Genomic DNA, 10,946 nt, shown 5'->3' on the forward strand with positions numbered 1-10,946 from the left:
TTGGCTTAAGTTTGATGCAATAATTGTGGCATCGTTTTGCTGCAAAATGGTGCATGTTCAACCCACCCAATTTTCTGTAAAGACACCTATCCCATTGAGTGACTCCCCTTTTCTAGCATGTTTTTAGTGTAGGTACATTAGTAGATCTGGGCCAGCGTATTATGGTCTCGCCTGTCTTGCTCTTTTTTAAATCATCTGCTTCATGCTTAAAAAGCCCTCACATACTTTTTATAAATATGATTTTTAAAAGTAAACTCCAGCTAGAGCATCAAGTTACAAAACTATGAGAATGTAGACAGGACTTTACTGTATGTTGTGGAGGAAAATATCTTCATATGTTGTTAAAATCTCTGTAAGCCATTTGTGTTGCTTAATTTTAAGTTATCTGGGAGATTTTTAAAAGTGCTCACATACTTTTTATGAATATGATTTTTAAAGACCAGATACAATTCTGTGTCTTGACAGGGCCGTGTACCACAGATGCTGTACAGTGTGAAAACCTCAGATCCACGGACCAAAAAACTTAAGTTTCATGGAAAGCGTCATGAATAAAACATGAACTGTATTTCCACAGACCTGACATATAAATCTGAGTTAGGCCTAATGGAGAAGGTTTCAATCATTTGAGCACGAGACGGCGTGTTCTAGTCAACCCTTTGTAACTCATTTATAAACTATCTGCATGATTTTTGAAAAGCCCTTGCATACACAATTGCCTTGGACTGACAAGAATATGAATGTGGTGTCTCATTTTGGAAACCTTGTTTGTGATGCCTTAGTGGGTAAGACCTTGGGCTGTGGCTTGTGGGTTCCAATCCCACCAGTTTTTCTGAACTTTAAAGGTGTCTACTGGATGGTTAAAAGTCTTTGCGCAATTGTTATGATCTTCATTCCAGAAATTCCTTTTCATTGACAAGAGATTTTGATCCAAGTCGAATATAAGCAAATCTCCTGAGTCCCAGCATGTCCTTTGTGAAGATTTCTCTAAAAATTCAATTCCTTCTGAAAAGTAGAGGTAGGCAAGGCTGTGCATCATTCCAAAAGGAACACGCCACTCTCATGTAGCTAAAGGTTAAGCTAAGAGCTTAAGCTCCGGTGTGAAGACTGTCAGACTTTAACGTATGAATAGTAAAAAATGTCCCGAGTGTCTTCATTATTTTTTTTCACTGAAAAACATAAATGACAAATCAAGAAACTTTACCTTCAATTTGCATACATGAGTTAAAAACACACAACTTACATAGTCAGCATTAAGAATTTTCTGTCTGTCCCATATCATGTAGGCCCAGTGGCCTAATGGATAAGGCATCAGCCTCCGGAGCTGGGGATTGTGGGTTCAAGTCCCACCTGGGTCGCTCACTTTTAAGCTGTCCATGGAACTGAAAAATGCTGCTGAACCATTCGTCCACAAAAATTGCTGCTGAACCATTCGTCCACTTAAATCTAAACTTACAATTTCAAGAATAAGAACATCAAATGATACACTGTGTTTACCAGCAGAAGAAAGCTCTTCATATGTATCCATAGAATGTTTGTCAAGTGAGGTTGCTATCTGACATATGAGAATAATGGAGAATTGACCAATGGAAAGGTGTAAAAATTTCTACCTTTGCCATGAGAAAATAGGCTGCATACGATTCTGAAAGGAAAACACTGCTCACACCTAGCCAAAGATTATGGCAAAAGTCGAGAGTTTGAGCTACGGGGAGAAAATTGACAGACTTAAAAATATTTGGTATATGAATGGTTAGAATTTTTTCCTCAGCATCTTACTTTTTACACTAAGAATTATAAAAGAGGGTTGCGTGGATAGATACTTTTCTCTGACTCTATACCAACTATTGGTTGGCTTAAGTTTGATGCAATAATTGTGGCATCGTTTTGCTGCAAAATGGTGCATGTTCAACCCACCCAATTTTCTGTAAAGACACCTATCCCATTGAGTGACTCCCCTTTTCTAGCATGTTTTTAGTGTAGGTACATTAGTAGATCTGGGCCAGCGTATTATGGTCTCGCCTGTCTTGCTCTTTTTTAAATCATCTGCTTCATGCTTAAAAAGCCCTCACATACTATTTATAAATATGATTTTTAAAAGTAAACTCCAGCTAGAGCATCAAGTTCCAAAACTATGAGAATGTAGACAGGACTTTACTGTATGTTGTGGAGTAAAATATCTTCATATGTTGTTAAAATCTCTGTAAGCCATTTGTGTTGCTTAATTTTAAGTTATCTGGGAGATTTTTAAAAGTGCTCACATACTTTTTATGAATATGATTTTTAAAGACCAGATACAATTCTGTGTCTTGACAGGGCCGTGTACCACAGATGCTGTACAGTGTGAAAACCTCAGATCCACGGACCAAAAAACTTAAGTTTCATGGAAAGCGTCATGAATAAAACATGAACTGTATTTCCACAGACCTGACATATAAATCTGAGTTAGGCCTAATGGAGAAGGTTTCAATCATTTGAGCACGAGACGGCGTGTTCTAGTCAACCCTTTGTAACTCATTTATAAACTATCTGCATGATTTTTGAAAAGCCCTTGCATACACAATTGCCTTGGACTGACAAGAATATGAATGTGGTGTCTCATTTTGGAAACCTTGTTTGTGATGCCTTAGTGGGTAAGACCTTGGGCTGTGGCTTGTGGGTTCCAATCCCACCAGTTTTTCTGAACTTTAAAGGTGTCTACTGGATGGTTAAAAGTCTTTGCGCAATTGTTATGATCTTCATTCCAGAAATTCCTTTTCATTGACAAGAGATTTTGATCCAAGTCGAATATAAGCAAATCTCCTGAGTCCCAGCATGTCCTTTGTGAAGATTTCTCTAAAAATTCAATTCCTTCTGAAAAGTAGGCAAGGCTGTGCATCATTCCAAAAGGAACACGCCACTCTCATGTAGCTAAAGGTTAAGCTAAGAGCTTAAGCTCCGGTGTGAAGACTGTCAGACTTTAACGTATGAATAGTAAAAAATGTCCCGAGTGTCTTCATTATTTTTTTTCACTGAAAAACATAAATGACAAATCAAGAAACTTTACCTTCAATTTGCATACATGAGTTAAAAACACACAACTTACATAGTCAGCATTAAGAATTTTCTGTCTGTCCCATATCATGTAGGCCCAGTGGCCTAATGGATAAGGCATCAGCCTCCGGAGCTGGGGATTGTGGGTTCAAGTCCCACCTGGGTCGCTCACTTTTAAGCTGTCCATGGAACTGAAAAATGCTGCTGAACCATTCGTCCACAAAAATTGCTGCTGAACCATTCGTCCACTTAAATCTAAACTTACAATTTCAAGAATAAGAACATCAAATGATACACTGTGTTTACCAGCAGAAGAAAGCTCTTCATATGTATCCATAGAATGTTTGTCAAGTGAGGTTGTTATCTGACATATGAGAATAATGGAGAATTGACCAATGGAAAGGTGTAAAAATTTCTACCTTTTCCATGAGAAAATAGGCTGCATACGATTCTGAAAGGAAAACACTGCTCACACCTAGCCAAAGATTATGGCAAAAGTCGAGAGTTTGAGCTACGGGGAGAAAATTGACAGACTTAAAAATATTTGGTATATGAATGGTTAGAATTTTTTCCTCAGCATCTTACTTTTTACACTAAGAATTATAAAAGAGGGTTGCGTGGATAGATACTTTTCTCTGACTCTATACCAACTATTGGTTGGCTTAAGTTTGATGCAATAATTGTGGCATCGTTTTGCTGCAAAATGGTGCATGTTCAACCCACCCAATTTTCTGTAAAGACACCTATCCCATTGAGTGACTCCCCTTTTCTAGCATGTTTTTAGTGTAGGTACATTAGTAGATCTGGGCCAGCGTATTATGGTCTCGCCTGTCTTGCTCTTTTTTAAATCATCTGCTTCATGCTTAAAAAGCCCTCACATACTTTTTATAAATATGATTTTTAAAAGTAAACTCCAGCTAGAGCATCAAGTTACAAAACTATGAGAATGTAGACAGGACTTTACTGTATGTTGTGGAGTAAAATATCTTCATATGTTGTTAAAATCTCTGTAAGCCATTTGTGTTGCTTAATTTTAAGTTATCTGGGAGATTTTTAAAAGTGCTCACATACTTTTTATGAATATGATTTTTAAAGACCAGATACAATTCTGTGTCTTGACAGGGCCGTGTACCACAGATGCTGTACAGTGTGAAAACCTCAGATCCACGGACCAAAAAACTTAAGTTTCATGGAAAGCGTCATGAATAAAACATGAACTGTATTTCCACAGACCTGACATATAAATCTGAGTTAGGCCTAATGGAGAAGGTTTCAATCATTTGAGCACGAGACGGCGTGTTCTAGTCAACCCTTTGTAACTCATTTATAAACTATCTGCATGATTTTTGAAAAGCCCTTGCATACACAATTGCCTTGGATTGACAAGAATATGAATGTGGTGTCTCATTTTGGAAACCTTGTTTGTGATGCCTTAGTGGGTAAGACCTTGGGCTGTGGCTTGTGGGTTCCAATCCCACCAGTTTTTCTGAACTTTAAAGGTGTCTACTGGATGGTTAAAAGTCTTTGCGCAATTGTTATGATCTTCATTCCAGAAATTCCTTTTCATTGACAAGAGATTTTGATCCAAGTCGAATATAAGCAAATCTCCTGAGTCCCAGCATGTCCTTTGTGAAGATTTCTCTAAAAATTCAATTCCTTCTGAAAAGTAGGAGGGTATAGGCAAGGCTGTGCATCATTCCAAAAGGAACACGCCACTCTCATGTAGCTAAAGGTTAAGCTAAGAGCTTAAGCTCCGGTGTGAAGACTGTCAGACTTTAACGTATGAATAGTAAAAAATGTCCCGAGTGTCTTCATTTTTTTTTTCACTGAAAAATATAAATGACAAAACAAGAAACTTTACCTTCAATTTGCATACATGAGTTAAAAACACACAACTTACATAGTCAGCATTAAGAATTTTCTGTCTGTCCCATATCATGTAGGCCCAGTGGCCTAATGGATAAGGCATCAGCCTCCGGAGCTGGGGATTGTGGGTTCAAGTCCCACCTGGGTCGCTCACTTTTAAGCTGTCCATGGAACTGAAAAATGCTGCTGAACCATTCGTCCACTTAAATCTAAACTTACAATTTCAAGAATAAGAACATCAAATGATACACTGTGTTTAGCAGCATAAGAAAGCTGAGGTTGCTATCTGACATATGAGAATAATGGAGCATTGACCAATAGAAAGGTGTAAAAATTTCTACCTTTGCCATGAGAAAATAGGCTGCATACCATTCTGAAAGGAAAACACTGCTCACACCTAGCCAAAGATTATGGCAAAAGTCGAGAGTTTGAGCTACGGGGAGAAAATTGACAGACTTAAAAATATTTGGTATATGAATGGTTAGAATTTTTTCCTCAGCATCTTACTTTTTACACTGAGAATTATAAAAGAGGGTTGCGTGGATAGATACTTTTCTCTGACTCTATACCAACTATTGGTTGGCTTAAGTTTGATGCAATAATTGTGGCATAGTTTTGCTGCAAAATGGTGCATGTTCAACCCACCCAATTTCCTGTGAATACACCTATCCCATTGAGTGACTCCCCTTTTCTAGCATGTTTTTAGTGTAGGTGCATTAGTAGATCTGGGGCAGCGTATTATGGTCTCGCCTGTCTTGCTCTTTTTTAAATCATCTGCTTCATGCTTAAAAAGCCCTCACATACTTTTTATAAATATGATTTTTAAAAGTAAACTCCAGCTAGAGCATCAAGTTCCAAAACTATGAGAATGTAGACAGGACTTCACTGTATGTTGTGGAGGAAAATATCTTCATATGTTGTTAAAATCTCTGTAAGCCATTTGTGTTGCTTAATTTTAAGTTATCTGGGAGATTTTTAAAAGTGCTCACATACTTTTTATGAATATGATTTTTAAAGACCAGATACAATTCTGTGTCTTGACAGGGCCGTGTACCACAGATGCTGTACAGTGTGAAAACCTCAGATCCACGGACCAAAAAACTTAAGTTTCATGGAAAGCGTCATGAATAGGGATGAGCGAACTCGAACTGTATAGTTCGGGTTCGTACCGAATTTTGGGGTGTCCGTGACACGGACCCGAACCCGGACATTTTCGTAAAAGTCCGGGTTCGGGTTCGGTGTTCGTCGCTTTCTTCGCGCTTTTGTGACGCTTTCTTGGCGCTTTTTGAAAGGCTGCAAAGCAGCCAATCAACAAGCGTCATACTACTTGCCCCAAGAGGCCATCACAGCCATGCCTACTATTGGCATGGCTGTGATTGGCCAGAGCACCATGTGACCCAGCCTCTATTTAAGCTGGAGTCACATAGCGCCGCCCGTCACTCTGCTCTGATTAGCGTAGGGAGAGGTTGCGGCTGCGACAGTAGGGCGAGATTAGGCAGATTAACTCCTCCAAAGGACTTGATTAACTGATCGATCTGCAGCTGTGGATCATTGAGCTGCTGATCCTCAATTGCTCACTGTTTTTAGGCTGCCCAGACCGTTTGTCAGTCACATTTTTCTGGGGTGATCGGCGGCCATTTTGTGTCTTGTGGTGCGCCAGCACAAGCTGCGACCAAGTGCATTTAACCCTCAATGGTGTGGTTGTTTTTTGGCTAAAGCCTACATCAGGGTGAAGCTGTCACACCAAGTGCATTTAACCAGCAATAGTCTGTTTATTTTTTGGCCATATACTACATCAGGGGCAAGCTGCGCCTGTCACCAAGTGCATTTAACCCTCAATGGTGCGTTTGTTTTTTGGCTAAAGCCTACATCAGGGTGAAGCTGTCACACCAAGTGCATTTAACCAGCAATAGTCTGTTTATTTTTTGGCCATATACTACATCAGGGGCAAGCTGCGCCCGTCACCAAGTGCATTTAACCCTCAGTAGTGTGGTTGGTCAAGCTATCACACCAAGTGCATTTAACCAGCAATAGTCTGTTCATTTTTTGGCCATATACTAAATCAGGGGCAAGCTGCGCCCGTCACCAAGTGCATTTAACCAGCAATAGTCTGTTCATTTTTTGGCCATATACTACATCAGGGGCAAGCTGCGCCCGTCACCAAGTGCATTTAACCCTCAGTAGTGTGGTTGGTCAAGCTGTGACACCAAGTGCATTTAACCAGCAATAGTCTGTTCATTTTTTGGCCATATACTACATCAGGGGCAAGCTGCGCCCATCACCAAGTGCATTTAACCAGCAATAGTGTGGTTATTTTTTGGCCATATCCCAGTCTAATTCTGTCACTAAATCCATACCGGTCACCCAGCGCCTAAATACTAGGCCTCAAATTCATATCCCGCTAAATCTCTCGTTACCGCTGTCCTGTTGTGGCTGGGAAAGTTATTTAGTGTCCGTCAAAGCACATTTTTTGTTCTGGGTTGAAATACAATTCCCAATTTAGCAATTTCATAATTTAGTGGTTTCTGCTATATCAGAGCTATTTGAAATCTATCCCTAAAAGGGTATATAATATTCAAGGTGCACATTGGGTCATTCAGAATAACTTCACACACACACGCTTCTGTGCATTTCCAAGTCTAATTCTGTCACTAAATCCATACCGGTCACCCAGCGCCTAAATACTAGGCCTCAAATTTATATCCCGCTGAATTTGAATACAATACATTGGGCCAAATAATATATTTGTTGTTGTGGTGAACCATAACAATGAGAAAAACATCTAGTAAGGGACGCGGACGTGGACATGGTCGTGGTGGTGTTAGTGGACCCTCTGGTGCTGGGAGAGGACGTGGCCGTTCTGCCACATCCACACGTCCTAGTGTACCAACTACCTCAGGTCCCAGTAGCCGCCAGAATTTACAGCGATATATGGTGGGGCCCAATGCCGTTCTAAGGATGGTAAGGCCTGAGCAGGTACAGGCATTAGTCAATTGGGTGGCCGACAGTGGATCCAGCACGTTCACATTATCTCCCACCCAGTCTTCTGCAGAAAGCGCACAGATGGCGCCTGAAAACCAACCCCATCAGTCTGTCACATCACCCCCATGCATACCAGGGAAACTGTCTCAGCCTCAAGTTATGCAGCAGTCTCTTATGCTGTTTGAAGACTCCGCTGGCAGGGTTTCCCAAGGGCATCCACCTAGCCCTTCCCCAGCGGTGAAAGATATAGAATGCACTGACGCACAACCACTTATGTTTCCTGATGATGAGGACATGGGAATACCACCTCAGCATGTCTCTGATGATGACGAAACACAGGTGCCAACTGCTGCGTCTTTCTGCAGTGTGCAGACTGAACAGGAGGTCAGGGATCAAGACTGGGTGGAAGACGATGCAGGGGACGATGAGGTCCTAGACCCCACATGGAATGAAGGTCGTGCCACTGACTTTCACAGTTCGGAGGAAGAGGCAGTGGTGAGACCGAGCCAACAGCGTAGCAAAAGAGGGAGCAGTGGGCAAAAGCAGAACACCCGCCGCCAAGAGACTCCGCCTGCTACTGACCGCCGCCATCTGGGACCGAGCGCCCCAAAGGCAGCTTCAAGGAGTTCCCTGGCATGGCACTTCTTCAAACAATGTGCTGACGACAAGACCCGAGTGGTTTGCACGCTGTGCCATCAGAGCCTGAAGCGAGGCATTAACGTTCTGAACCTGAGCACAACCTGCATGACCAGGCACCTGCATGCAAAGCATGAACTGCAGTGGAGTAAACACCTTAAAACCAAGGAAGTCACTCAGGCTCCCCCTGCTACCTCTTCTGCTGCTGCCGCCTCGGCCTATTCTGCTGCTGCCGCCTCGGCCTCTTCCTCCGCCTCTGGAGGAACGTTGGCACCTGCCGCCCAGCAAACAGGGGATGTACCACCAACACCACCACCACCACCTCCGTCACCAAGCGTCTCAACCATGTCACACGCCAGCGTTCAGCTCTCCATCTCACAAACATTTGATAGAAAGCGTAAATTCCCACCTAGCCACCCTCGATCCCTGGCCCTGAATGCCAGCATTTCTAAACTACTGGCCTATGAAATGCTGTCATTTAGGCTAGTGGACACAGACAGCTTCAAACAGCTCATGTCGCTTGCTGTCCCACAGTATGTTGTTCCCAGCCGGCACTACTTCTCCAAGAGAGCCGTGCCTTCCCTGCACAACCAAGTATCCGATAAAATCAAGTGTGCACTGCGCAACGCCATCTGTAGCAAGGTCCACCTAACCACAGATACGTGGACCAGTAAGCACGGCCAGGGACGCTATATCTCCCTAACTGCACACTGGGTAAATGTAGTGGCAGCTGGGCCCCAGGCGGAGAGCTGTTTGGCGCACGTCCTTCCGCCGCCAAGGATCGCAGGGCAACATTCTTTGCCTCCTGTTGCCACCTCCTCCTTCTCGGCTTCCTCCTCCTCTTCTTCACCTGCTCATCCAGTCAGCCACACACCTTCACCACCAACTTCAGCACAGCCCGGGGTAACGTCAGCAGGCCATTCTGAAACTCATATGTTTGGGGGACAGGCCCCACACCGCACAGGAGTTGTGGCGGGGTATGAACAACAGACCGACGAGTGGTTGCTGCCGGTGAGCCTCAAGCCCGGCCTGGTGGTGTTGATAATGGGCGAATCTCGTTGCAGCTCTGGGACTAGCCAATTTGACGCACATCCCTTGCTTGGCGCATGTGCTGATTTGGTGGTGCAGAAGTTCATCACAACTACCCCGACATGTCAGAGCTGCTGCATAAAGTGCGGGCCGTCTGTTCGCGCTTCCGGCGTTCACATCCTGCTGCTGCTCGCCTGTCTGCGCTACAGCGTAACTTCGGCCTTCCCGCTCACCGCCTCATATGCGACGTGCCCACCAGGTGGAACTCCACCTTGCACATGCTGGACAGACTGTGCGAGCAGCAGCAGGCCATAGTGGAGTTTCAGCTGCAGCACGCACGGGTCAGTCGCACTACAGAACAGCACCACTTCACCACCAATGACTGGGCCTCCATGCGAGACCTGTGTGCCCTGTTGCGCTGTTTCGAGTACTCCACCAACACGGCCAGTGGCGATGTCACCGTTATCAGCGTTACAATACCACTTCTATGTCTCCTTGAGAAAACACTTAGGGCGATGATGGAAGAGGAGGTGGCCCAGGAGGAGGAGGAGGAGGAGGAAGAGGGGTCATTTTTAGCACTTTCAGGCCAGTCTCTTCGAAGTGACTCAGAGGGAGGTTTTTGGCAACAGCAGAGGCCAGGTACAAATGTGGCCAGCCAGGGCCCACTACTGGAGGACGAGGAGGACGAGGATGAGGAGGAGGTGGAGGAGGATGAGGATGAAGCATGGTCACAGCGGGGTGGCACCCAACGGCAGCTCCGGGTCCATCACTGGTGCGTTGCTGTGGGGGAAAGGCAGACGATGACGATACGCCTCCCACAGAGGACAGCTTGCCTTACCCCTGGGCAGCCTGGCACACATGAGCGACTACATGCTGCAGTGCCTGCGCAACGACAGCAGAGTTGCCCACATTGTAACCTGGGCGACTACTGGGTGCCACCCGCGGATCCACGCTACAAAGACAATGTGCCCACCTTACTTCCTGCACTGGAGCGTGATAGGAAGATGCGCGAGTACAAGCGCACGTTGGTAGACGCGCTACTGAGAGCATTCCCAAATGTCACAGGGGAACAAGTGGAAGCCCAAGGCCAAGGCAGAGGAGGAGCAAGAGGTCGCCCAGGCAGCTGTGTCACGGCCAGCTCCTCTGAGGGCAGGGTTAGCATGGCAGAGATGTGGAAAACTTTTGTCAACACGCCACAGCTAACTGCACCACCACCTGATACGCAACGTGTTAGCAGGAGGCAACATTTCACTAACATGGTGGAACAGTACGTGTGCACACCCCTCCACGTACTGACTGATGGTTCGGCCCCATTCAACTTCTGGGTCTCTAAATTGTCCACGTGGCCAGAGCTAGCCTTTTATGCCTTGGAGGTGCTGGCCTGCCCGGCAGCCAGCGTTTTGTCT

General features: G+C 44.5%; 3 non-coding genes across 3 annotated transcripts; all 3 read left to right on the forward strand.

The window, feature by feature from the left end:
• Window positions 1-1,282: 1,282 nt before the first annotated feature.
• TRNAR-CCG lies at window positions 1,283-1,355 on the forward strand. Its single transcript has one exon. It is a non-coding gene; the product is annotated as a tRNA-Arg (tRNA).
• Window positions 1,356-3,121: 1,766 nt separating this feature from the next.
• On the forward strand, window positions 3,122-3,194 carry TRNAR-CCG. The gene has a single exon. It is a non-coding gene; the product is annotated as a tRNA-Arg (tRNA).
• Window positions 3,195-4,969: 1,775 nt separating this feature from the next.
• Window positions 4,970-5,042, forward strand: TRNAR-CCG. The gene has a single exon. It is a non-coding gene; the product is annotated as a tRNA-Arg (tRNA).
• The last annotated feature ends 5,904 nt before the right edge of the window (window positions 5,043-10,946 follow it).

The sequence above is a fragment of the Bufo gargarizans genome, chromosome 5 (genome assembly GCF_014858855.1).
Source record: "Bufo gargarizans isolate SCDJY-AF-19 chromosome 5, ASM1485885v1, whole genome shotgun sequence".
In the NCBI taxonomy this organism is placed as follows: domain Eukaryota; kingdom Metazoa; phylum Chordata; class Amphibia; order Anura; family Bufonidae; genus Bufo; species Bufo gargarizans.